The sequence below is a fragment of the Tachyglossus aculeatus genome, chromosome 2 (assembly GCF_015852505.1).
Source record: "Tachyglossus aculeatus isolate mTacAcu1 chromosome 2, mTacAcu1.pri, whole genome shotgun sequence".
In the NCBI taxonomy this organism is placed as follows: domain Eukaryota; kingdom Metazoa; phylum Chordata; class Mammalia; order Monotremata; family Tachyglossidae; genus Tachyglossus; species Tachyglossus aculeatus.
The window spans coordinates 90,798,814-90,823,547 of record NC_052067.1 but is presented as its reverse complement, the minus strand read 5'-3'; the positions used below and the strand labels follow the sequence as shown (position 1 = coordinate 90,823,547).

The following is a 24,734-nucleotide window of genomic DNA, read 5'->3' as shown; positions in this document are numbered from 1 at the left end:
ACACTTAACAGATACCATCATCAGTATTATTATTACAATTATTATTATTATCACTGCGTGTAGAGCTCTGTACTATATGCTTGGGAGAGTACAATAAAAGAATAAGCAGACAAATTCCCTGCCCACAATGATCTTACAGTCCAGAGGACTATCTCCCTAGTCATATGAATAACTACAGCCCATAGGACTATCTTCATCTTCATATTAATAGCTTCATATTCAGATATGATGCCAGCGTTGTAAACCTGTCCATCTCTAACCCTTAGCTCTAACTCTAGAAAGATAGTAAGCATTCCATTCCATTCAAAGATAGATACCAGCTTTTCATTTTGAGTATGATGGAAAGGAGAGGGGGCTTTTTCTTGGAGGCAAATACAATAGTGGTTCGGGGTGGTAGATAGACTTCAAAGTATTAATGGGTCAGGGCACCCTAATTTAGCATTCTTTTCTGCTCTGCTTAGGTCCAGCTAGAGACTTGCGATGAGCGAGATTGGGTGATCAGTCCCCCACCAAGGTGGAGGCGCAGTCCTCTACACCAACATGGAATTGCCACTCTTGGTTACCAGTGCAAATCTGTTAATATCAAACCCCAACCCTCACTCTAATCTTACCCTGAATGTAGTTTTTCAGTAACTGAATTTGATGACTCCTGAACTTTGATACTTGACCTTGTCAACAAAGTGAATTAGCAAACTCTCGGCTATTCTGTTATACTCTTCCAAGCATCTAGTACAGTGGAAGCAGCGTGCCTCAGTGGAAAGAGCACGGATGGGCTTTGGAGTCAGAGGTCATGGGTTCAAATCCCGGCTCCGACGCTTGTCAGCTATGTGACTTTGGGCAAGTAACAACTTCTCTGGGCCTCAGTTCCCTCATTTGTTAAATGGGGATTAAGACTGTGAGCCCCTCCATGGGGCAGCCTGATCACCTTGTAACCTCCCTAGGGCTTAGAACAGTGCGTTGCACATAGTAAGCGATTAATAAATGCCATCATTATTATTATTATTATTACCGTGCTCTGCACACAGTAAGTGTACAATGAAGACAACTGGTTGATATTCATTACTTGATTTTAGAAAACTAGTTGTCAGGTGTTTGGGTCACACTGTTTAACCGCTGACTGAGCCCTCAATGATGTAATTTTTCTCTATCTTCTGCAAGTCCAAGTGGACAGACAACACTGAAGGGAGTGGGAGAAGAGGAAATGAGGGCTTAGACGGGGAAGGCCTCTTGGAGGAAATGTGCCTTCAATAAGGCTTTGAAAGTGGGGAGAGTGATCATCTGTCAGATATGAAGAAGGGGGGCAATCCAGAGGCAGGATGTGAGTGAGAGGTCAGTGGCAAGATAGAGGAGATTGAGGTACAATGAGAAGGTTGGCATTAGAGGAGTGAAGTGGTTAATTTATTTTACTTGTATATATTTACTATTCTATTTATTTTATTAATGATGTGTATATGGCTATAATTCTATTTATTCTGATGGTATTGTCACCTGTCTACTTATTTTGTTTTGTTGTTTGTCTCCCCTTTCTAGACTGAACCCATTGTTGGGTAGGGACCGTCTCTATATGTTGCCAACTTGTACTTCCCAAGCGCTTAGTACAGTGCTCTGCACACAGTAAGTGCTCAATAAATATGATTGAATGAATGAATGAATGAATGTCTACCTCCCTTCTCTATCTGGCTTGAGGCAATCACAAATAAACCCCGTACTTCAATTCTTCCATTTCAAATCAAGAAACTGAAATGAAATGTCATGTTTTGACTGGCTCTCAGACAGAGTTGAATTTAACCCAGACCACGAATGGCTGTCCTTTCATTCATTCATTCATTCAATTGTATTTATTGAGTGCTTACTGTGTGCAGAGCACTGTACTAAGCACTTGGGAAGTACAAGTTGGCAACATATAGAGACGGTCCCTATCCAACAGTGGGCTCACAGTCTAGAAGGGAGAGACAGAGAACAAAACAAAACATATTAACAAAATAAAATAAGTAGAATAAATATGTACAAGTAAAATAAATAAATAAGTAGAGTAATAAATACGTACAAACATATATACATATATACAGGTGCTGTGGGGAAGGGAAGGAGGTAAGGCGGGGGGGGATGGAGAGGGGGAGGAGGGGGAGAGGAAGGAGGGGGTTCAGTCTGGGAAGGCCTCTTGGAGGAGGTGAGCTCTCAGTAGGGCCTTGAAGGGAGGAAGAGAGCTAGCTTGGCGGATGTGGGGAGGGAGGGCATTCCAGGCCAGGGGGATGGCATGGGCCGGGGGTCGATGGTGGGACAGGCGAGAACGAGGAACGGTGAGGAGGTTAGTGGCAGAGGAGTGGAGGGTGTGGACTGGGCTGTAGAAGGAGAGAAGGGAGGTGAGGTAGGAGCGGGCGAGGTGATGGACAGCCTTGAAGCCGAGGGTGAGGAGTTTCTGCCTGATGTGTAGGTTGATTGGTAGCCACTGGAAATTTTTATAGAGGGGAGTAACATGCCCAGAGCATTTCTGGACAAAGACAATCCGGGCAGCGGCATGAAGTATGGATTGAAGTGGGGAGAGACAGGAGGATGGGAGATCGGAGAGGAGGCTGATACAGTAATCCAGACGGGATAGGGTGAGAGCTTGAACGAGTAGGGTAGCGGTTTGGATGGAGAGGAAAGGGCGGATCTTGGCAATGTTGCGGAGGTGAGACCTGCAGGTTTTGGTGACAGCTTGAATGTGAGGGGTAAACGAGAGAGCGGAGATGAGGATGACACCAAGGTTGAGGGCTTGTGAGAAGGGAAGGATGGTAGTGCCATCAACAGAGATGGGAAAGTCAGGGAGAGGGCAGGGTTTGGGAGGGAAGACAAGGAGTTCAGTCTTGGACATGTTGAGTTTTAGGTGGCAGGCAGACATACAGATGGAGATGTCCTGAAGGCAGGAGGAGATGCGAGCCTGGAGGGAGGGAGAGAGAGCAGGGGCAAAGATGTAGATTTGGGTGTCATCAGCGTAGAGATAACAGTTGAAGCCGTGGGAGTGAATGAGGTCACCAAGGGAGTGAGTGTAAATCTCCAGTGGTTGCCCATCCACCTCCACAACAAAGAGAAACTCCTTACCACGAGCTTCAAAGCATTCAATCACTTTGCCCCTTTCTACCTCATCTCGCTACTCTCCTACTACGATCCAGCCCACACACCTCATTCCTCTAATGCCAACTTACTCACTGTACCTTGATCTCATTTATCTCACTGCCAACCTCTTGCCCATGTCCTCTTTTCGATGACCTCCTTCTTCATATCTGAAAATTAGTCTCCCCCGCTTCAAAGCCTTCTTGAAGGCACATCTCCTCCAAGAGGCCTTCCCTGACCAAGCTCTCTTTTCCTTTTCTTCCACTTCCTTCTGCATTAGCCTGTTGTGCTCCCTTTATTCATCTCCCCTCCCAGCCCCACGACACATATGTACCCATCCAGAATTTGTTTATTTATATTAATATCCGTCTTCCCTTTTAGACTGTAAGCTTGTTGTGGGCAGGGAATGTGTCTGCTATGTTGTTGTATTGTACTCCCCCAAGCATGTACTCTGCACATAGTAAGTGCTCAGTAAGTATGTATGATTGATTGATTGATTGATTGGTTTAAGGCAGTAGCTTCCATCATCATTCAAAACTGTACCAGCCAGGATCAAGTCTACCAAAGTTTACATCCCTCTGGGAGCTCACAGCCTTCAAGATAGAGACCAAGTCTAAATCTCAGTGGCTTCCTGCCATCCTGTTAGCATGAAAACATTCCCTGAGCCTTAGTCATGCCTGTCTAGTAGCCCTTGGATGAGGAATATTGGTGGAACTTGGAATCAGGAATTGCAACAGGAGGGAAAATGAGGAAGCTATCAAGAAAAGATTTTTCAGATTGATGAAAAATGAAACTTTTATCACTTTCTGTTTGACTAGTACATCTGTTTCCTGCAAAGAAAGAATTCAGTGCAGCTACAAGTATGCTAATTACAATTTGGGTTGTAGCATCAAGATCTTTAAGTAATGTTGAATACTTGGGTTGAGTCGGAAAATTTGCCAGGACACATTTCTTCTGACAGCTGCCAGAGAGAAGATCTGTTTTTAATATTTGAAAAATAAACCAGATTTGCACTTTTCAATAACCACATTTTTACAGCTCCAGCTTGACAGCTATCAAGGTCTTGACTACATGTTCAGCAGCAAATGTCGAAAGGTAGCTTAGGGCAAATGAGTGTCTTTTTTTTTTCTGCTTTTCCCCACCAGCCATTTGGCTGTTTCAGAAGGGCATTTGCTTCGCTGGCAGGAGAACTAATTGCTTTTCTGGGTTTCTGTTTTTTTCTTCTAGGGCTTGGGAGTGAAGGGGGCAAGGGGAGGGTGCTCTATCATGGAGAAAGCAGAGCATTTCAACCTGTTTTGATCAACTTGTCAGACTAACGGTCCCAGGGGACATTCATCATCATCATCAATCGTATTTATTGAGCGCTTACTGTGTGCAGAGCACTGTACTAAGCGCGTGGGAAGTACAAGTTGGAAACATAGAGAGACAGTCCCTACCCAACAGTGGGCTCACAGTCTAAAAGGAGGAGACAGAGAACAAAACCAAACATACTAACAAAATAAAATAAATAGAATAGATATGTACAAGTAAAAAAATAAATAAATAGAGTAACACTCAACTCTACCCACTCTTCCAGCTCGATCACACTGTTCCCTCAGCCTAGAGATCCCTCCCATCCCAGCTTCCCCAGACCACCTCACTCCCCACCTTTAAAGTTCTTCTGAAACCCTGCCTTCACCAGGATCACCAGCGGCCCGGTCATGTCTAGTCCGTCTAGTACGTATGTATCTTATCCCTATACCTGGCACTTGGGTCCAGGGGGGAATTTTTATTTTTGCCTATCATTTTCAGTTGAGCAATGCATGGTATTTATTGAGTGCTTACTATGTGCAGCATACTAGGGAAAGCAGCATGGCTCAGTGGAAAGAGCACAAGCTTTGGAGTCAGAGTTCATTCGATTTCATTTCACCCAGTGCACCCACTGGAAAATCAACAGTTGTCCTTACTATTCCCAGGGTGGACCAGGGGCTAATAAGGTGGTGGGGAGGGAGCTGGAAAAAGGGACTGCAGCCTAGATCTCAAAAGCCACTTAAGCTTAAGGGAAGCAGAGAAGCCATCACTGCCCTTCTGTCAAAACTCTGTCAGGGCTCTGGACCCCCAGAGCCACAGACCTGACTGGACACTGTAGTTGGAGTTTGTGTTCTGAGGGACAGACCCATGAGATGGCATACCTCCACGTCCTTCCCAGGCAAACCTGATCCTCAGAGGTTTAACCTTTCGGCATTGCTGCCCCCTAAACCTGCCTGTGCCTCCCTGGGAAAGAAGATTTGAGTAGCAAATGGGCTCTTCCTGGCAGTCAGGATGTCGAAGAAATTATTGTGAGGACATGAGAACAAAAACAATATTTTCTGAAGATTTGTTTCTTCATGTGTAAAATGGGACTTAGGAGTTGCTATTCTTCCTCGGAATAGGCAAGGAAACCACAGATCAGGACTTTTGGAAAGGGAGATCACTGGAGGCTAACTGACATCACAGGGAAGCAATGTGGCTCAGTGGAAAGAGCATGGCCTTGGGAGTAAGAGGTCATGGGTTCAAAACCCGGCTCCACCACTTGTCAGCTGTGTGACTTTGGGCAAGTTACTTAACTTCTCTGAGCCTCAGTTCCCTCATCTGTAAAATGGGGATTAAGACTGTGAGCCCCATGTGGGACAACCTGATCAATCAATCAATCAATTGCATTTATTGAGCGTTTACTGTGTGCAGAGCACTGTACTAAGCGCTCACCTTGTATCCTCCCCAGCACTTAGAACAGTGCTTTGCACACAATAAGCGCTTAACAAATGCCATCATCATTATTATTATTATTATCTTGCTGATGTCGCCTGCATCCATCCCCTTCCCTGCCAGACCCATCCACTCCCAGGCCCCAGCCCCCTTCTCTCCAGCTTTCTCCCTCTCCTCTGGAGCTCGGAAGATGGGGGGAAGCTTTCTCTGCCACTGATTCTGGTGGAGAGCTGAGGGATGGGATGTACCTCTGCTTTCCACAGCTTCTTGGACATGCAGGGGGGGGAAGGCAGGGAGGGACCATAGTATGCCCACTCATATCCAGGTGATTTCACAGAGAAAGAAATTTGAAGCTTCTACACAGCCCAACTAAAATCCCATCTCCTCCAGGAAGACTTCCCTGACTAATCTCTCACTCCCAACCTTATTTTCCTTCCCTACCTCATCATAGATGCACTTTAAGCTACAATTCCTAAGTAGTACTAATGGTAGTAATCATCTTGATTAAGTACTCACTTTATGAAGCAAAGCACTGGGAGAGAATACTCAAGAGGGAATGAGACATAGCTTCATTCCCTCAGGGACAATCTAAGCAACACTTAGGGACTCAACCCTCTCCCCTCCTCACATCTCACCACTTATGCATCTATCCTTAGAGAAGCAGCGTGGCTCAGTGGAAAGAGCACAGGCTTTGGAGTCAGAGGTCATGGGTTCAAACCCCGGCTCCACCAATTGTCAGCTGTGTGACTTTGGGCAAGTCACTTAACTTCCCTGTGCCTCAGTACCTCATCTGTAAAATGGGGATTAAGACTGTGAGCTCCCCGTGGGACAACCTGATTACCTCCCCAGCGCTTAGAACAGTGCTTTGCACATAGTAAGTGCTTAATAAATGCCATCATTAATATTATATTATATGCAGTCAGATGCTTCCCTCTACCAGTCGGAGAAGCATGGTGTAGTGGATAGAGCAGGGTCCTGGGAGTGAGTATTTATTTATTTATTTTACTTGTACATATCTATTCTATTTATTTTATTTTGTTAGTATGTTTGGTTTTGTCTCCCCCTTTTAGACTGTGAGCCCACTGTTGGGTAGAGACTGTCTCTATATGTTGTCAACTTGTACTTCCCAAACACTTAGTACAGTGCTCTGCACACAGTAAGCGCTCAACAAATACGATTGATGATGATGATGATGAGAAGGTCATGGGTTCTAATCCCAGCTCTGCCACTTGTCTGCTGCGTGGCCTTAGGCAAGCCAGTTTATTCCTCTGTACTTCAGTTACCTCATCTGTAAAATGGGGATTAAGACTGTGAGTCCTGTGCAGGACAGGGACTGTGTCCAACCTGATTTGCTTGTATCCACCCCAGCACTCAGTACAGTGTCTGGAACATAGTAAGTGCTTAACAGGTACCATTATTATCATTATTATTATTATTATTCTTGTTTAATGTCTGTCTCCCTTGTTAGATTGTAAGCTCCTTGAGGGTAGGTGTCATGTCTACCTATTCTGTTGTATTGTACTTCCCCAAGCGCTTAGTACAGAGCTTTGCTCATGTCAGTGTTCTGTAAATACCATTTGATTGATTCCATTTCTGCCACCTCCTCCACATTTGAATCTCTGGAGTGGCAGTAGGTTGCATTCATTCATTGTCAGTCATATTTATTGAGCACTCACTGTGTGAAAAGCACTGTACTAAGCGCTTGGGAGAGTACAATATAACAATAAATAGACACATTCCCTGTCCACAGTGAGCTTACATTCATTCATTCATTCAATTGCATTTATTGAACACTTACTGTGTGCAGAGCACTACAGTCTAGAGGATGAGCTTACAGTTGAGGGGATTGCGTGACAGTCTATGTGCTAGACTTCATGTGTGCCAATGTCATTCTGGGACATATAATAAGAAAAACAATTGTTAAGCACTTATTATGTGTTAAGTACCATACTGAGCATTGAAGTAGATATAAAATAATCCAGTCAGACACTGTTCCGGTCCCACATGGGGTTCACAGTCTAAGTGTGAGGGAGAATGATCATTTTATCCCCATTTTACAAATGAGGAAACTGAGGAATGGAAAAATTAAGTGACCTGTCCAAGTTCACACAGCAGGGAAGTGGCAAGGCTGGGACTAGAACCTAGGTCTTCTGAATCCCATGTGACAAGCATTACCATCTTCAGTTCTGCCATGTAGTCTGAGCTTCTATTTACAAAGAAATGTACACTCCCAATATACAGCTCACCAAAGAGGTTCCTGTGGACACTCCTACTTCACCTCTCTTGACTGAGCTTCCTAAATGATGGAGAGTAAACAGGTTCCTGGCCCTTGACTAGCTCCCCTGGACTGTAAACTCATTATGGGTGGGGAATGTGTCTGTTAGTTGTTACATTGTACTCTCCCAAGTGCTAGAACAATGCTCTTCACCCAGTAACTGCTCAAAAATACAGTTGAATGAATGAATGAATGAAGCTCCATGCAGGAAGAAGGTATCACATTTTTTTTAATGGTATTAAGCACCAATGGGTCAAACACTGTTTTAAGACCAGGCCAGGGGGAATGTAAGTTAATCAGATTGGGCACGGTCCTTGTCCCATATGGGGCTCACAGTCTAAGTAGGAGGGAGAGCAGGTTACCTCTGAGGAAACTGAGGTACAGAAAAGTTAAGCAACTTGCCTAAAGTCACACAGCAGGCACATGGCAGAGCTGGAATTAGAACCCTGGCCCTCCGACTCTCAGGACTGTGGTCTTTCCACAAGGCTATGCTGCTTCCCAGTTAAAACTAACTGCAACTCACAGTCTTCAGCAAAGCTATATTAACAGAGCATAAAAGCAGGTGCTTAGATATATCTCCCTCCAATTTTTAAAAATTGCATGTATTTCCAGAAAATCTTTAAGAGAAAGAGCGATCCCTGAGCCGAAGAATGCAGGGGGTCTACCTCAGATCTGAAAATTCCCTTACCCAGTGACAGCATTCACGAGTTGCTGTTTCACATAGCTGTCTGAACTAACATCCAAACCCCCAGGGCCAGGGATTGGATAATCCAGAATCTTTCCCATTCACAGCTACCAGGTGGAGGGACTAGCAACTCCAAGCAAAGATCCTCCAGGGCCAACCAGAAGAAGTGTGACCTACTGGTCTACTTAGGTCTTGGAGTCAGAGGGACTTGAGTTCTAATCCCAGCTCCACCACATGTCTGCTGTGTGACCTTGTGCAGGTCACGTCACTTCTCTGTGCCTCAGTGACCTCATCTGTAAAATGAGGATTGAAATTCTGAGCCCCACGTGGGACAGGGGCTGTGTCCAACCTGATTACCTTGGCAGGTGGGAAGCGCTTAACAAATGCCATAAGCAGAAAACAAAAACAAAGCAAAACAGAAAATCTGGGAACGGTCAACCTGCAGCTCCCTAAGGTGCTAGCGTGGTGGAGATGCGGGATAATCCAGAGAATGTCCAATTCACAGCTATCAGATGGAGGAAATGGTGGCTCAAAGCACAGTTCCTCCGGGCCCAATATGGGCCTGTCTGCCTGCAGCTCCCCAAGATGGCAGCATCTTGATCGGGAGATAAAAGAGCACAAAAGACCACCAGTAGATCCATCAATCAATCTTATTTATTAAACGCGTACTATGTACAGAACACCATACTAAGTACTTGGAAAAGAGCAATACACATTAGAGTTCTCTTGAAGGAGGGACTAGTGGGGCCAGAATTCAGTCCCATCAGCCCAATTGGCTCAACACGAGCCCACAGTTGTTTTGTGGGTTTTTTTAATGGTATTTGTTAAGGTCTTATTATATTTATTCATTCAGTCATATTTATTAAGCGCTTACTGTGTGCAAAGCACTGTACTAAGCGCTTGGGAGAGTACAATACAACAACAAACAGACACATTCCCTTCCCAGAACAAGTTCACGGTGCAGAGGGTGTTCCAGACACTGTGCTAAGAGCTTGGGTAGGAATCTGCGTGGCTCAGTAGAGAAGCTGCGTGGCTCAGTGGAAAGAGCCCGGGCTTTGGAGTCAGAGGTCATGGGTTCGAATCCCGGCTCCGCCACATGTCTGCTCTGTGACCTTGGGCAAGTCACTTAACTTCTCTGAGCCTCAGTTACCTCATCTGTAAAATGGGGATTATGACTGTGAGCCCCACGTGGGACAACCTGATCACCTTGTATCCCCCCCAGCGCTTAGAACAGTGCTTTGCACATAGTAAGCGCTTAACAAATGCCATTATTAATTAATTAATTACAAGATAATCCAATTGGACACAGTCCTTATTCCACATGGGGCTCACAGTCTTAATCTCCATTTTTCAGGTGAAGTAACTGAGGCACAGAGAGTTAGACCCATGTCTAGCCTTAGTCTTGTCCCAGAAGATTGAGTCCAAAGAAAACTGCCTGATGCAGCCCCTCTCCCCTCCCCAAAAATTGCTCCTAGCCCAGGTATGGACAATAGGATCTCTCTCCAGTTCACACTACAATAAACATTTCCTGACCATAGCTGAAGGCATAGCCAAAACAACCTCATTTTCAACAAAGCATCTGCTTAACAGAATGGACATTGGACTAAACTCCCCTCAGGGTTGTCCTGCAATGTGAGGGAATCTCTTAGAAATCTCTGCGCCTTAGATCCAATGTTCACTATTGCAGTAATTTGATTTTACATCACATCTTTAACCAGCAATGTGGTATTTACAGCCACGCAATTAAACTCGCTCTAATTTGATTTAAGACGTGTGCCTTGTTCTTGTATGGCCAACAGGGTGTGTAGAAACAGGAGAGAGCACGCGTGCTCACAGGGGAGAGGGAGAGGAGCTGAAAAGCCACGTAAACAAAAGGGGAAACCTTACCCTTTAGCATGGGGATAAAAGTTGCCTCGTTTGTAAACATCCATATTGGTTTATTTAGCAGAGGAGAAATTGGTGGCAGCCACCTCCCTTCCCTCCATCTGAGTGCTTGAAAAGTAAACCGAGTTACAATGCTCTTTCCTTAAAATGCCTTGAAACCCCACATCAATGATCTGAGACTGAATTTGAGTGACTTTCCCTTTTCTACTCAGGATTTCATGAGAAGCAAAGAATTTATTGACCCCTTTTCACTGCTCATTATTGATTTTTCTTTTTCTTCCCTGCTGATTTAGTTTAAGAGCCTCTTCCATTGCCTCTGGGACCTTGAAAGTCCACTAAACACTTTGTTTCCAATTATGGCATATTATTTTAATTGTGGTCTTTTTAAGAGCTTATCTGAGCTGAGCTCTGGGGGTACATATGAGAAAATGTGTTCCTATGTAGTCCCTCTCTCAACTGGAGCTCGCATTCAAAGAAGTAGGAAGGGCAGAGATTTATCCCGATTTTACAGTTGAGGAATCTGAGGCCCGGAGAGGTTAAGCGATCGCCCCAGGCTGCACCACAGACCACTGCAAAAGCTGGGACTAGAATCTGTGTCTCTTATAACCCTGTGCCTGGCTCTCTCTACCCGGATGAGCTGTCACTGACTGATGTAGATGGTTAAGGTTCTCAGGAAATAAAACCAATAACTCTCATGGAACATTTTAAATATAGTTTGTCTCTACAAATAAGCAACAGGGTGCTGCTGACTTGATAGTAATGTTTGGAAAATGGTTTGCTCATGTAGTTCTTCCTACTCTAATGCTTGTCTTCCCCTCCCTTCTATCACATAATAATAATAATAATAATGGCATTTATTAGTGCTTACTATGTGCAAAGCACTGTTCTAAGCACTGGGGAGATACAAGGTGATCAGGTTGTCCCACGTGGGGTTCACAGTCTTAATCCCCATTTTACAGGTGAGGTAACTGAGGCTCAGAGAAGTTAAGTGACTTGCCCAATGTCACACAGCAGGCATGTGGCAGAATCAGGATTTGAACCCACGACCTCTGATTCCAAAGCCCGGGCTCTTTCCACTGAGCCACGCTGCTTCTCTAGAGATCTAGAGATAATCAGGGAATGCCCCTCAAATTTGCCTACTTTCCTCTCTGCTTTTCAGCAATAGTGAGAGCAGATCATGAGGACAAAGTGTCGGTCGCAAGTGCCCCAGCATTCGGGAACATAATAATGACAATAATAATAATTGCATTTGTTAAGCACTTACCACGTGAAAAGCACTGTTTGGAACACTGGGGTACATACAAGGTGATCACGTTGAACAGTCCCTGTCCCACATGGAGCTCACAGTCTTCATCCCCATTTGATGGAGGAGGTAACTGAGGCACAGAGAAGTTAAGTGACTTGCCCAAGATCACACAGCAGGCATGTGGCAGAGGTGGGATTAGAATGCACATCCTACTGACTCACAGGTTTATGCTATATCCACTAAGTCACTCTGCTTCTCCCTGCTAGGAGTAGGCGAACAAGTGAGACCACCAACAGTGCCACTTACGCATCCAGACCAATGGCCCCTTCGGTCTGATGTTTGGCCCTTGTCCGTGGCCCTGGGATGCTTGGATGAGAAGGAGAAAGGCCCCAGATGGCCAGAAGAAAAACCAAGGAGGATCAGAGAGGTAGTGTGGCTCAGTGGAAGGAAGACGGGCTTGGGAGTCAGAGGTCATGGGTTCTAATTCTGGCTCCGCCACTTGTCAGCTGTCTGACTTTGGGCAAGTCACTTAACTTCTCTGTCTCCCCCTTCTAGACTGTGAGCCCACTGTTCAGTAGGGACTGTCTCTATATGTTGCCAGCTTGTACTTCCCAAGCGCTTAGTACAGTGCTCTGCACACAGTAAGCACTCAATAAATACGATTGATTGATTGACTGATTCTCTGTGCCTCAGTTTTCTCATCTGTAAAATGGGGATTAAGACTGTGAGCCCCATGTGGGACAACCTGACCACCTTGTGTCCTCCCCAGCGCTTAGAAAATTGCTTGACACATAGTAAGCGCTTAACAAATGCCATTATTATTATTATTATTGTTATTATTATTATTATACACTGGCTTTATAACCACAGGCTTGTGCTACTGGGCCTCCCGAGGGGTGACTCAGGGAAACCCGGGGGGTGACTCAGGGAAACACCGTCCATTGGGTTGCCTCTACGTAATGATAGTCCCTTCAGTGCAGCCCCAAATATGGAACATAAATTCAATTCAACCCACGGACACGACTTAGGCCAGACTCAGGTCAGATGCAACGTGGAGATTGAATTACTCCTCTTCTCTTCTGGCCGCTGCAAGGCTTTGTGAGTAAACTCACTGAGCTGTTGTCCGAACTGTATCTTGTCCAGCATCAGAGACAAAATCTCCACTTCCAGCCTGCCAGTTGCTAAACCTTCCTAAGAACCAAAAACACTGAGCCATTTTTTTATCCCCAACAGGCTAAAATTATCCTCAACAGACTAAAAGAGATAACGTTCCTTAATTTCTAAAAATGTAACCAGCGTGCTAAGCATTAACTTCCTGGAGGAAAAGCATCAAGCATCTAAGCATCTAAGTTAAGCTACTTAGAACCAAACATCACTTAGAGGTTTGGCAATCCTTTCCTGCCTATCCTAATATTAAGGAGTCACGGAAGTCAAAACACTTTCAGAGATTAAGATACTCGCTAAAAAAGGAAGGGTTGACACAAAAGGCATTTGAAGCCCCAGGTTGCATTCAAGTAAAAAAAAAAAATTGAATGGTACCTGTTTGAGCTTTAAATCCTCAGAGAAAGGTCAGGGGCTCACTCTGAGCAACAGGTTAAAGCCAAAGACATAGAGAGGCTTTCTCAACGGGATCTCTTGACCCATGAAAATCCTCTACAGATCAACGGGACAAATGTGCTGGAGACTCGCAAAGGAATCTAGATCAGTCAAAGTTTGATCAAAGCCAAGAAAAGACAGTCATCATCATCAGCAGCAGGTTAGACTGACAGACAGACAGACTGAAAGCGTGTAAAGTCCAATTTCTGTGCTCACGAAACTTGTGAGCTAGAGGGCAAAGCAGGCCAACGAATCCCCACAGCACTTGTATATATTTGTACAGATTTATTACTCTATTCATTTTACTTGTACATATTCACTATTCTATTTATTTTGTTAATGATGTGCATATAGCTATAATTCTATTTGTTCTGACGATTTTGACACCTGTCTATATGTTTTGTTTTGCTGTCTGTCTCCCCCTTCTAGACTGTGAGCCCGTTGTTGGGTAGGAACTGTCTCTATATGTTGCTGACTTGTACTTCCCAAGCGCTTAGTACAGTGCTCTGCACGCACTAAGCATCAATAAATATGATTGAATGAATGACTGAATGAATGAATCGATGAATCCACAATAGCTAGAAGAAAAGAGTGTGCATAACTAATAATAACAAATAACGACATGTGTGAGAGGATTGATTGGCTTATGAGAAGCTCTCTGTGGGCAGGGAATGTACCTATGAACTCTGTTTTATTGTACTCTCCTGAGCGCTTAGTACAGTGTTCTACACACAGTAAGAGCTCAATAAAGACCATTCATTGATTGATAAGCAGGATAGTGAGGGGATTGATCAAGGAGGTCCTTAAGGAGGTGGCTTTTCAGAAGGGTTTTGAAGTTGTAGAGGGGGTAAGAGTGATCCAACCAGGAGAAAAGGTAAAATCATTAGGTCAAAAGTCAGAGCCAAAAGCTTAACTGTTGAGGCTTCTCCTTCAGGAAACAAGGACTTCACCCTTAGACTTAGACCATGTGCAACAGAGACTGTGTCTCACCTGATTAACTTGTACCTACCCCAGTACTTAGTACAGTGCTTAGCACAAAGTAACTTTTAATAAATACCACAAACTTAGACTGTGAGCCCCATGTGGGATAGAGACTGTGTCTGACCTGATTAATTTGTATCTACCCCAGCACTTCATACAACTCTTGGCATGTGGAATGGTTCTTTTCCTGCCAACATTTTGTAAGGAAAGAGAGACTGTAAGCTTCCTACTGAAATCTCACCTCCTCCAGGAGGCCTTCCCAGACTGAGCCCCCCTTTTCCTCTGCTCCTCCTCCCCTCCCCATCACCCCAACTCCCTCCCTCTGCTCTACCCCACTCCCCACCCCACAGCACTTGTGTATATATGTACATACTTATTCTACTCATTTTATTAATGATGTGCATATATCTATAATTCTATTCATTTATATTGATGCTATTGATGCCTGTCTATTGCTTTGTTTTGTTGTCTGTCTCCCCCTTCTAGACTGTGAGCCTGTTGTTAGGCAGGGATTGTCTCTATTTGTTGCCAAATTATACTTTCCAAGCACTTAGTAAAGTGCTCTGTACACAGTAAGTGCTCAATAAATACAATTGAATGAATGAATGAATGTGGTAAACATTTGTTAAATACCATTATCATTAGTATTGGTAGCACTTGGGTTATCCGTTCAGTAAATAGGGATTCTGACCCCGTGAAATTAAGGACTCTCTTTTTAAAATCCCCTGGGCCAGAGGACAGGCTGCCAAAAGAGAAGTTAATCTACAGAGTATCCCTACTCTGATCCCCTTTCTAGGAAGATTTTCTAAGTGAATGTTAGTAGTAGTAATAGTATGTATTAAATGATTGATGTTTGCAAAGCACTATATTAAGCACTGGAAGAGAATGCATAGGTGGGAATTAGACATGATCACTGTCTGGTTGCATCTCTCTCTTCCCCTGGCTTTTGCCAGACCCCCCAAGTCCCTGATTCTCAGCTTTATATTCTGGTCTTGCACTTATTTGCCCATTAAAAAAGACTTTAAGCACCTCCAATCAGTAGCCTAGTCTGTTGTTAATAATAATAATAATAATAGTGGCATTTGTTAAATACTTATTTAATGCCAAGTACTGTTCTAAGCTCTAATAATCAGGTCCCACTTGGGGCTCACAGAGTAAGTAGGAAGGCAGAACAGTTATTGAATTCCCATTTTGCAGATCAGGGAAGTGAAGCACAGTGAAGTGAAGGGCCTTGCCCAAGATCACACAGCAGGTAAGTGGGGAAACCGGGATTAAAATCCAGGGCATCTTACTCCCAGGCCCATGTTCTATCCATTAGGCCATGCTGGCTACTGTTACACATGCCCCCACTGCCCTCCATAAATGCAATAATCTTGTGTGTTAGGGAGATTCCTCCATGAGGCAAATAATAATAATAATAATAATAATAATAATAATAATAATAATGGCATTTGTTAAACACTTACTGTGTGCAACACACTGTTCTAAGCTCTGGGGATGCTACAAGGTGATCAGATTGTCCCACAGCCTCAATCCCCATTTTACAGATGAGGTAACTGAGGCACAGAGAAGTGACTTGCCCAAGGTCACACAGCTGACAATTGGCGGAGCCGGGATTTGAACCCATAACCTCTGACTCCCAAGCCCATGCTCTTTCCATTGATCCACGCTGCTTCTTTTTCACATGTCACTCTATGGGTTGTGTAGCAGAGATCTTGGACAAAGCCATACTCAATCAATGGTATTTATTGAACACTTACTGTGCGCAAAGCACTGCTCTAATGGCCTATTTTTATGGGGTACTTGCACTTTCGGATGAAAAGCATTTTTTTTTTACAATTCCCATTAGTCAGTTTTCAGCACACATATTGGAAAAGTAATGAACCCCAGTTAAAGTTGGGATTATAGGATTCAGGTAATAGTATTTATCGAGCACTTAGTGTGTGCAGAACACCGTACTAAGCACTTGGAAGAGTACAATATTCCAGTATAACAGACACATTATGTGCCTACAATGAGCTTGCAGTCTAGAGGGTAAAACTTACAGTCTAGAGGGAGAAACTTTCTGTGACATCTACTCTCCCAAGCTCTTACTTAGTATAGTATTCTGCACACAGTAAGCACACAATAAATACAGTTGACTGACTGACAAGGTGATCAACGATAAAAAACAGACAATGGACATCTGTGCCTCTGCCCTTAGCACTCACTAACAGCGCTCTAGTTCCCCCATGCACCAACTGGGGAAGCAGGAAGCATCAGAAGTGGGAATGGCACAGATTGCTAGCGGGGGGCAATGTTAGTGGTACTGTCCATCATCATCATCAATCGTATTTATTGAGCGCTTACTGTGTGCAGAGCACTGTACTAAGCGCTTGGGAAGTACAAATTAGCAACATATAGAGACAGTCCCTGAGGTGAAATCAACATCCCCACGCTGCCCCCATACCAAACCCTGCTGGAACACCACTAGCCGGATTAGGGTCAGTCAGTCAATTAATCAAGTATAGTCATTGTTCACTTAATCTGGGCAGAGCACTGTACTGTGTGTTTGGGAGAGTTCAATAGAGTTCGAAGACTCAATCCTTGCCCTCAAGGAATTGTCAGTCTAGTGAGCCTAGGAGAAGCAGGAGGGCAGTAGCCATATTACTGGAGATATTATTGTCTTGTCTTATTCTGTCAAGTCGTTTCCGACCCACAGCAACGTCATGGACCCATCTCTCCCGGAATGCCCCACCTCCATCTGCAGTCGTTCTGGTAGTATATCCATACAGTTTTCTCGGTAAAAATACAGAAGTGGTTGACCATTGACTCCTTCAAAACAGTAAACCTGAGTCTCCATCCACGACTCTCTACCATGCTCCTGCTGCCCAGCACAGGTGAGTTTTAACTTGTAGCAGATTGCCTTCCAGTTGCTGGCCACTGCCCAACCTAGGAATTCATTCATTCATTCAATCGTATTTATTGAGCGCTTACTTTGTGCAGAGCACTGTACTAAGCGCTTTGGGTAGGCCTCTGCTTGACTCTGCCTCCTGTAGTCAAGACTGGTAGAGTACTGGAAACTCTCCAAAGGCAACCCTGAGAAGTGGGAGCTAATATTACTGGAGCCATGTTACTGGAACTTCAAAACAAGGGAATTTCAAAATAGAAAATATTTGAAAATTAAGGACCAACCCCTTCCCTTTCTCTCTGAAAGGAAAACACCACTTTCTTACTAGATTTCTACTTATGGGAATTTCCAGTCATAAATCCAGGATGCCAGCACTCTAGATATCCTTGCTTTCTCTCCCTCCCCTCTGCCTGTATATGTTCAAAGTCCCACCACCCATCAGAGGTAGTTGACAGACGAAAAGCTTGGTAATGCCTCAAGCTGCCCATCAATGAATGGTATTTATTGACTGCTTACTGTATGGAAAGCACTGTATTAAATGCTGAGAAAATACAATACGAGTTGCTAGACACATTTCTGTCCATAAGGAGCTTGCGGTCTACAAGGGGAGACAGACACTAAAATAAATTTGATGTGATTTTAGGAGGGTTTTGAAGGTGGGGAGAGGTGGACTGTTGGTTATGAATGGGGAGGAAGTTTCAGGCCTAAAGGAGGACACGAGTGAGAGGTCGGCAGCGGAATTGATGAGATCTGGGTATAGACAGTGTGGAAGAGTGGAGCATTTGGGTTGGGTTATAGTAAGAGATCAGAGGCAAGGTAGGAGGGCCAGCGCTGATTGAGTTCCTCAAGGGATTAATTATGGTACTTGTTAAGTACTTACTATTTGCCAATCAATCAATCAATCATACTTATTGAGTGCTTACTAAGTGTAGAGCACTGTACTAAGCACTTGGGAGAGTACAATAGAATTAGCAGACATATTTTCTGCCCATAGCAAGCTTACAGTCTAGAAGGGGCACTCTTCTAAGAGCTGGGGTAGATACAAGTTAGTACGGTTGGACACAGTCCCTGTCCCACATGGGGCTCACGATCTAAGTAAATCCAATGATTAAAGAGTTTCCTTTTGATGTGGAGGTGGATGGGCAACCATTTGAAGTGCTTGAAAGTGGGGAACTGGACTGAACAGCCTTCAGAAAAATCATCCAAGTGGAAGGGTGAAGTCTGCACTAGAGAGAGGAGAGATGGGAAGCAGGGAGGCCTGTGAGGAGGCTGCAGTGAAGGCAGGAAATTATAAATGCTTAGGTCAGCATGACAACAGTTTGGATGGAAAGGAAGGGGTAATAGACTCAGTGGAAAGAGCATGGGCTGCGGAGTCAGAGGTCATGGGTTCAAATCCCGGCTCCTCCAACTGTCAGCTGTGTGACTTTGGGCAAGTCACTTAACTTCTCTGTGCCTCAGTTACCTCATCTGTAAAATAGGGATTAAGACTGTGAGTCCCCCGTGGGACAACCCGATCACCTTGTAACCTCCCCAGCTCTTAGAACAGTGCATTGCACATAGTAAGCGCTTAATAAATGCCATCATTATTAATTATGCTACTTGTTAAGTGCTTACTATGTGTCAGGCACTGTACTAAGTGCTGGGGTGGACACAAGCAAATCGGGTTGGACACAGTCCCTATTCCATGTGGGTCTCACAGTCTCATTCCCCATTGTACAGATGAGGCAACTGAGTCGGAGAGAAGTAAAGTCTGTGTGCATGAGGTCACAGAGCAGACAAGTGGCAGAACTGGGATTAGAACCCATGGCCTTCTGACTTCCGGGCCCATGCTCTAATAATAATAATAATAATAATAATAATGGCATTTTATTAAGCACTGTTCTAAGCACTGGGGAGGTTACAAGGTGATCAGGTTGTCCCACGGGGGGCTTACAGTCTTCATCCCCATTTTACAGATGAGGTAACTGAGGTCCAGAGAAGTGAAGTGATGCCCAAAGTCACACAGCTGACAATTGGTGGAGCCGGGATGATCTCTGACTCCAAAGCCCATGCTCTTTCCATTGAGCCACGCTGCTTCTCTGCTCTATCCACTATGCCTTGCTGGGTAGATTCTAGATGCTGTGAACTAACAGGATTTGTGCAGATTGAATGTGCAAGTTGAAGGAGAGAGTTGATTGAGGCTAATGCCAAGGTTACAGGCTTGTGAGACAGGGAGGAGGGTGGTGTTGTCTATAATGATGGAATGGACGGGGCAAGACAGAGTTTGGGTGGAAAGATAAGGATTTCTGTTTTGGACCTGTTAACTTTGAGGTGTCAGCACAACCAAAGAGAAAAGTCCTGAAGGCAGGAGGAAATGTGAGACTTCATGGAAGGAGAGAGGTCACAGATGCAGAGGTAGATTTGGGAATCATCTGCGTAGAGATGCTAGTTGAAGCCAAGGAAGAAAATGAGTTCTCTAGAGTGAATGCTGATGAAGAATAGAAGGGGACTCAGAACTGAGCTGCAAGTATCAGTACATTCAGGGACTTCTCCATCCCCTCCTGCTCAACAGTTCAATTTAACAATAATAATAATTTCATTGAGATAGATACAGGATAATCACCTCAGATGTGGTCTTATCCCATATGGGGCTCACCATCTAAGGGGGAAGGAGAACAGGTATTCAGTCTCCATCTTACGAATGAGAGAACTGAGGCATAGAGCAGTTAAGGGGCTTACCCAAGCTCTCCCAGCAGGCTAGCTACAGATCCAGAATTAGAACCCAGTTCCTCTGACTCCCAAGCCTGTGGTCTTTCCACTAGGCCAAGCTACTCCTCAACTTTCCTCTGAGACCAGGTTGGGTCATTCCAATAATGAACCTTAGCATTTAATCTGTTTGAGCACAGATTCTACTTCTTCATTCATCTATTTTATCTTTCCATATGCTTGGCATTACCATTTGAATGCTATTTTGCTTTGCCTGCTCCCTCTGTTTTCTGGTCTCTATCATTAGATTTTAAACTCTTTGAAGGCAGGAAGTATGTTCTTTCACTTTTACTGTACCCTTCCAAGAGCTCAGTACAATGTGCTTCATACAATAGGCGCTCAATAAATGCTTTTAAATCACTGATGAAAATAATAAATGCATTTCTGGAATCCCTGAGGGTTTGTTAGAGTTGTGGAAGCCAGCAAAGCATAATAACAGTACGCATGCAACCTAATGTGCTCTTGCTCTTATCAAAATGCTGGCTTACTTCCATTCGCCACTGGGAGACTTGGGTTCATAGTTGTAATAACATTGGCTGATTGATATTGTCTGATTTCAGATTTGGGGAAGAGTTAGGATACCAGCTAATGAGCAGCAATAATCAGAGGCAATTCTTGGGCACTAAAAGTACCTGATTGTCTGTCATGTTCTGGAGAATGAGATTCAAACCTCCCCCAAAAGAACACAGAATGAGAATTAAGACAATGAAGAGTAGTAGGAGAAAGTGAACCTAATGTAAATTCACTCTGAGCTAAGAAAGAAACGATTGCCCAACCATGCTCCAGCAATTTCAGCCTGACCTAATCTAAATTCATCATCACTTACACCAGATGTTTTTGAAGAAATCCCTTATCCACATTCTGTAATATTAACAAGCAATTCCCGTACTTTTCTCGGCACCGTTTCAGATGCTTCAATTATGGCTGATGTGAAAAGCCAAGAACTTATTCACACCCTTTCCCCCTTAAAAAGATGCTGGGTTTTAATTCAGCGTCAAAAAGAAACAAGATATTTAGCTGTTTCTCACTTTGAGGATGGCACTGCGGATGGGGAAATCCTTCCCATGCAGGGGGTATGGCTGAAAACACCCATGTGTGATTAACACACCATTCCATACGCACATAAAAATAGTCTCTCACTGAGTTGATACATTGGCCACTCACAGCCCTGATTCTGTTTTTGAATCTGCCTTTTGGTCTCCAGTTCTTCACAAGGACTCCCCTCAAAGAAAGCAATCTATCCCCTGTTGACTGTAAATTACTTATAAGCAGGAATCATTCATTCATTCATTCAATCGTATTTATTGAGCGCTTACTGTGTGCAGAGCACTGTACTAAGCACTTGGGAAGTACAAGTTGGCAACATATAGAGACGGTCCCTACCCCACAGTGGGCTCACGGTCTAGAAGGGGGAGACAGAGAACAAAACCAAACATACTAACAAAATAAAATAAATAGAATAGATATGTACAAGTAAAATAAATAAATAAATAGAGTAATAAATTCGTACAAACATATATACATATATACAGGTGCTGTGGGGAGGGGAAGGAGGTAAGGCGGGGGGATGGAGAGGGGGAGAGGAAGGGGGGGCTCAGTCTGGGAAGACCTCCTGGAGGAGATGAGCTCTCAGTAGGGTCTTGAAGGGAGGAAGAGAGCTAGCTTCTCCCAACTTAGTTGTAGAAATGGCGTGGCTCAATAGACAGAGCACAGGCTTGGCAGTCAGAAGGTCATAGGTTCTAATCCCAGCTCCCCCACAAGTCTGCGTGTGATCTTGGGCAAGTCACTTCACTTCTCTGTGCCTCAGTTACTTCATCTGTAAAATGGGGATAAGGGTGTGGAGTCCAGTGTTGGCCAGGGACTTTGTCCCACCTAACCTGATTACCTTGTACCTACTAAGGTGTTTCTACCTCTCAGGGTTGCATTTGGAGAGTTTCCAGTACTCTACCTGTCTCGGCTAAGGGAGGGAGAGTCAAGCAGAGGCCTACCCATTCCACTCCTAGCTTGGCCAATGGCTAGCAAGTGAAAGGCACTCTGCTACAAGTCAAAACCCACCAATGCTGGGCAGCAGCGGCACGGGAGAGAGTCAAGGGAGGAGACTTGGGTTTACTGCATGGAAGGAGGCAATGGTAAGTCACTTCCATATTTTTACCAAGAAAACTACATGGATCCACTACCAGAACGATTGCAGCTGGAGAGCGGAACATTCTCGAAGAGATGTGTTCTTGGTGTCGATATGGGTCAGAAAGGACTCAATGGCATAAGACAAGACCACAGTGTTTGGCACATAGTAAGAGCTCAAAAGATACCATAATTATTTTTTATTATTAGGTGCTTAGTACAATGCTCTGCAGAGTAAGCACTCAATGAATAGCTTTGATTTATCCAATGATTGATTTCCTTACTGAGGCCTGTACAGCTTCCAGCAGCAGTTGTCTCTCAATATGGTGTTGTTCATTCATTCATTCAATCATATTTATTGTTCTCTTACTATGTGCAGAGCACTGTATGAAGCAGTGTGACTCATTGGAAAGAGCCCGGGCTTTGGAGTCTGAGGTCATCAGTTCAAATCCCGCCTCTGCCACATGTCAGCTGTGTGACTTTGGGCAGGTCACTTAACTTCTCTGTGCCCCAGTTCCCTCATCTGTAAAATGGGGCTTAAGACTGTGAGCCCCATGTGGGACAACCTGATCACCTTGTAAACTCCCCAGCGCTTCGAACAGTGCTTTGCACATATTAAGCGCTTAATAAATGCCATTATTATTATTATTATTATTATTATTATTATGAAGCTCTTGGAAAGTACAAATTGGCAACATATAGAGTTGGCCCCTACCCAACAGAGTCTAGAATGGGGAGACAGACAAAAACAAAACAAAACAAGTAGACAGGTGTCAGTACCAACAGAATAAATACAATTATAGCTATGTACACATCATTAATAAAATAAATAGAATAATGAATACGTACAAATATATACAAGTGCTGTGGGGAGGGGAAGGGGGAAGGGTGGAAGTGGGGGATGGGGAGGAGAGGAGGAGGAAGAGAGGAAAAAGGGGGTGATCAGTCTGGGAAGGCCTCCTGGAGGAGGTGAGCTCTCAGTAGGGCTTTGAAAGGAGGAAGAGAGCTAGCTTGGCAGATGTGTGGAGGGAGGGCATTCCAGGCCAGGGGGAAGACGAGGGCCGGGGGTCAACGGCGGAACAGGCAAGAATGAGGTACAGTGAGGAGGTTAGTGGCAGAGGAGTGGAGGGTGCGGGCTGGGCTGCAGAAGGAGAGAAGGGAGGTGAGGTAGGAGGGGGAAAGGTGATGGGGAGCTTTGAAGCTGAGAGAGGAGTTTTTGTTTGATTGTTGGAATTGTTGGAAACTGTCTTTAAATTGTCAACTCTGGCCTCCCTGTTCATGTGGGTCCCATTTCAATTCAGTTTATCCAGCAGCTCCTCTGGAATTCTGGGGTCATCCATCCTCCCCCTTTGCCCCACCCTCAGGGACCACGTTGCTGTGGGCATTGTCTCAGTGCTACCTGGGAAGCCTGTCCTGCCATTTGATGAGGAGTGAGACTTGTAGGGCATACTGATGAATCAAAGGCTCAAGAATCAGAGTGGTTCCCAGCTTTGCACAGCTTCCTGCCTGGATCTATCACTTGCCAGTCCACAAGGCACTAAACTTACCATCTCCCCTTAGTTTATGTATCAATCAATTGTATTTATTGTGCACTTACTGTGTGCAGAGCACTGTACTAAGCCCCTGGGAGAGTACAATATAACAGACTGTGGGCCTGTTGTTGGGTAGGGACTGTCTCTTTATGTTCCCGATTTGTACTTCCCAAGCACGTAGTACAGTGCTCTGCACAGTCAGCGCTCAATAAATACGATTGAATGAATGAATTTGGTAGACATGCTACCTGCCCACAAGGAGCTTACAGTCTAGAGGGGGAGGCAGGCATTAAAATAAATTATAGCTATGGGGCCATGGGTGAGGTGAATAAAGTGTGCAAAGCCAAGCACAAGGGTGAAACAGGAGGGAAAGGGAGTAGGGGAAATGCTTTAAATTGGACAAGAGTTAATTGGACATTATAAAATCATCATCATCATCATCAATCATATTTATTGAGCGCTTACTGTGTGCAGAGCACTGTACTAAGCGCTTGGGAATTACAAGTTGGCAACATATAGAGACAGTCCCTACCCAATAGTGGGCTCACAGTCTAAAAGGGGGTGACAGAGAACAAAACCAAACATACTAACAAAATAAAATAAATAGAATAGATATGTACAAGTAAAATAAATAAATGATGATCATAATAAAATGATGATAAAACTGCTAATAAGAATAATAATGATAATGGCATTTTTATTAAGCACTTACTGTGTGCAAAGCACCGTTCTAAGCGCTGAAGCACCGTTCTAAGTGCTGGTATTCTAAACTTAGTCAATAATAAATATTGTGAACTTCCTTTGAACTGTACCAAAGACAGAGCCTCACCTAACTCTCAGCCGAGGAAATCGATGGCGATGCGTCAGGCACACCTAGATTTCTCTAGGGTCACAATCCGGACGAGAAAATGCTCTCCGTAAAACACTCTCAGCATGAACTGCCTTAACTAGCTGTTATTCCA

The 24,734-nt window shown here is 44.3% G+C and overlaps 1 non-coding gene across 1 annotated transcript; it reads left to right on the top strand.

Moving 5' to 3' along the window:
- Positions 1-22,026: 22,026 nt before the first annotated feature.
- Positions 22,027-22,164, top strand: LOC119924936. Its single transcript, XR_005449614.1, has one exon. It is a non-coding gene; the product is annotated as a small nucleolar RNA SNORA7 (small nucleolar RNA).
- Positions 22,165-24,734: the final 2,570 nt, after the last annotated feature.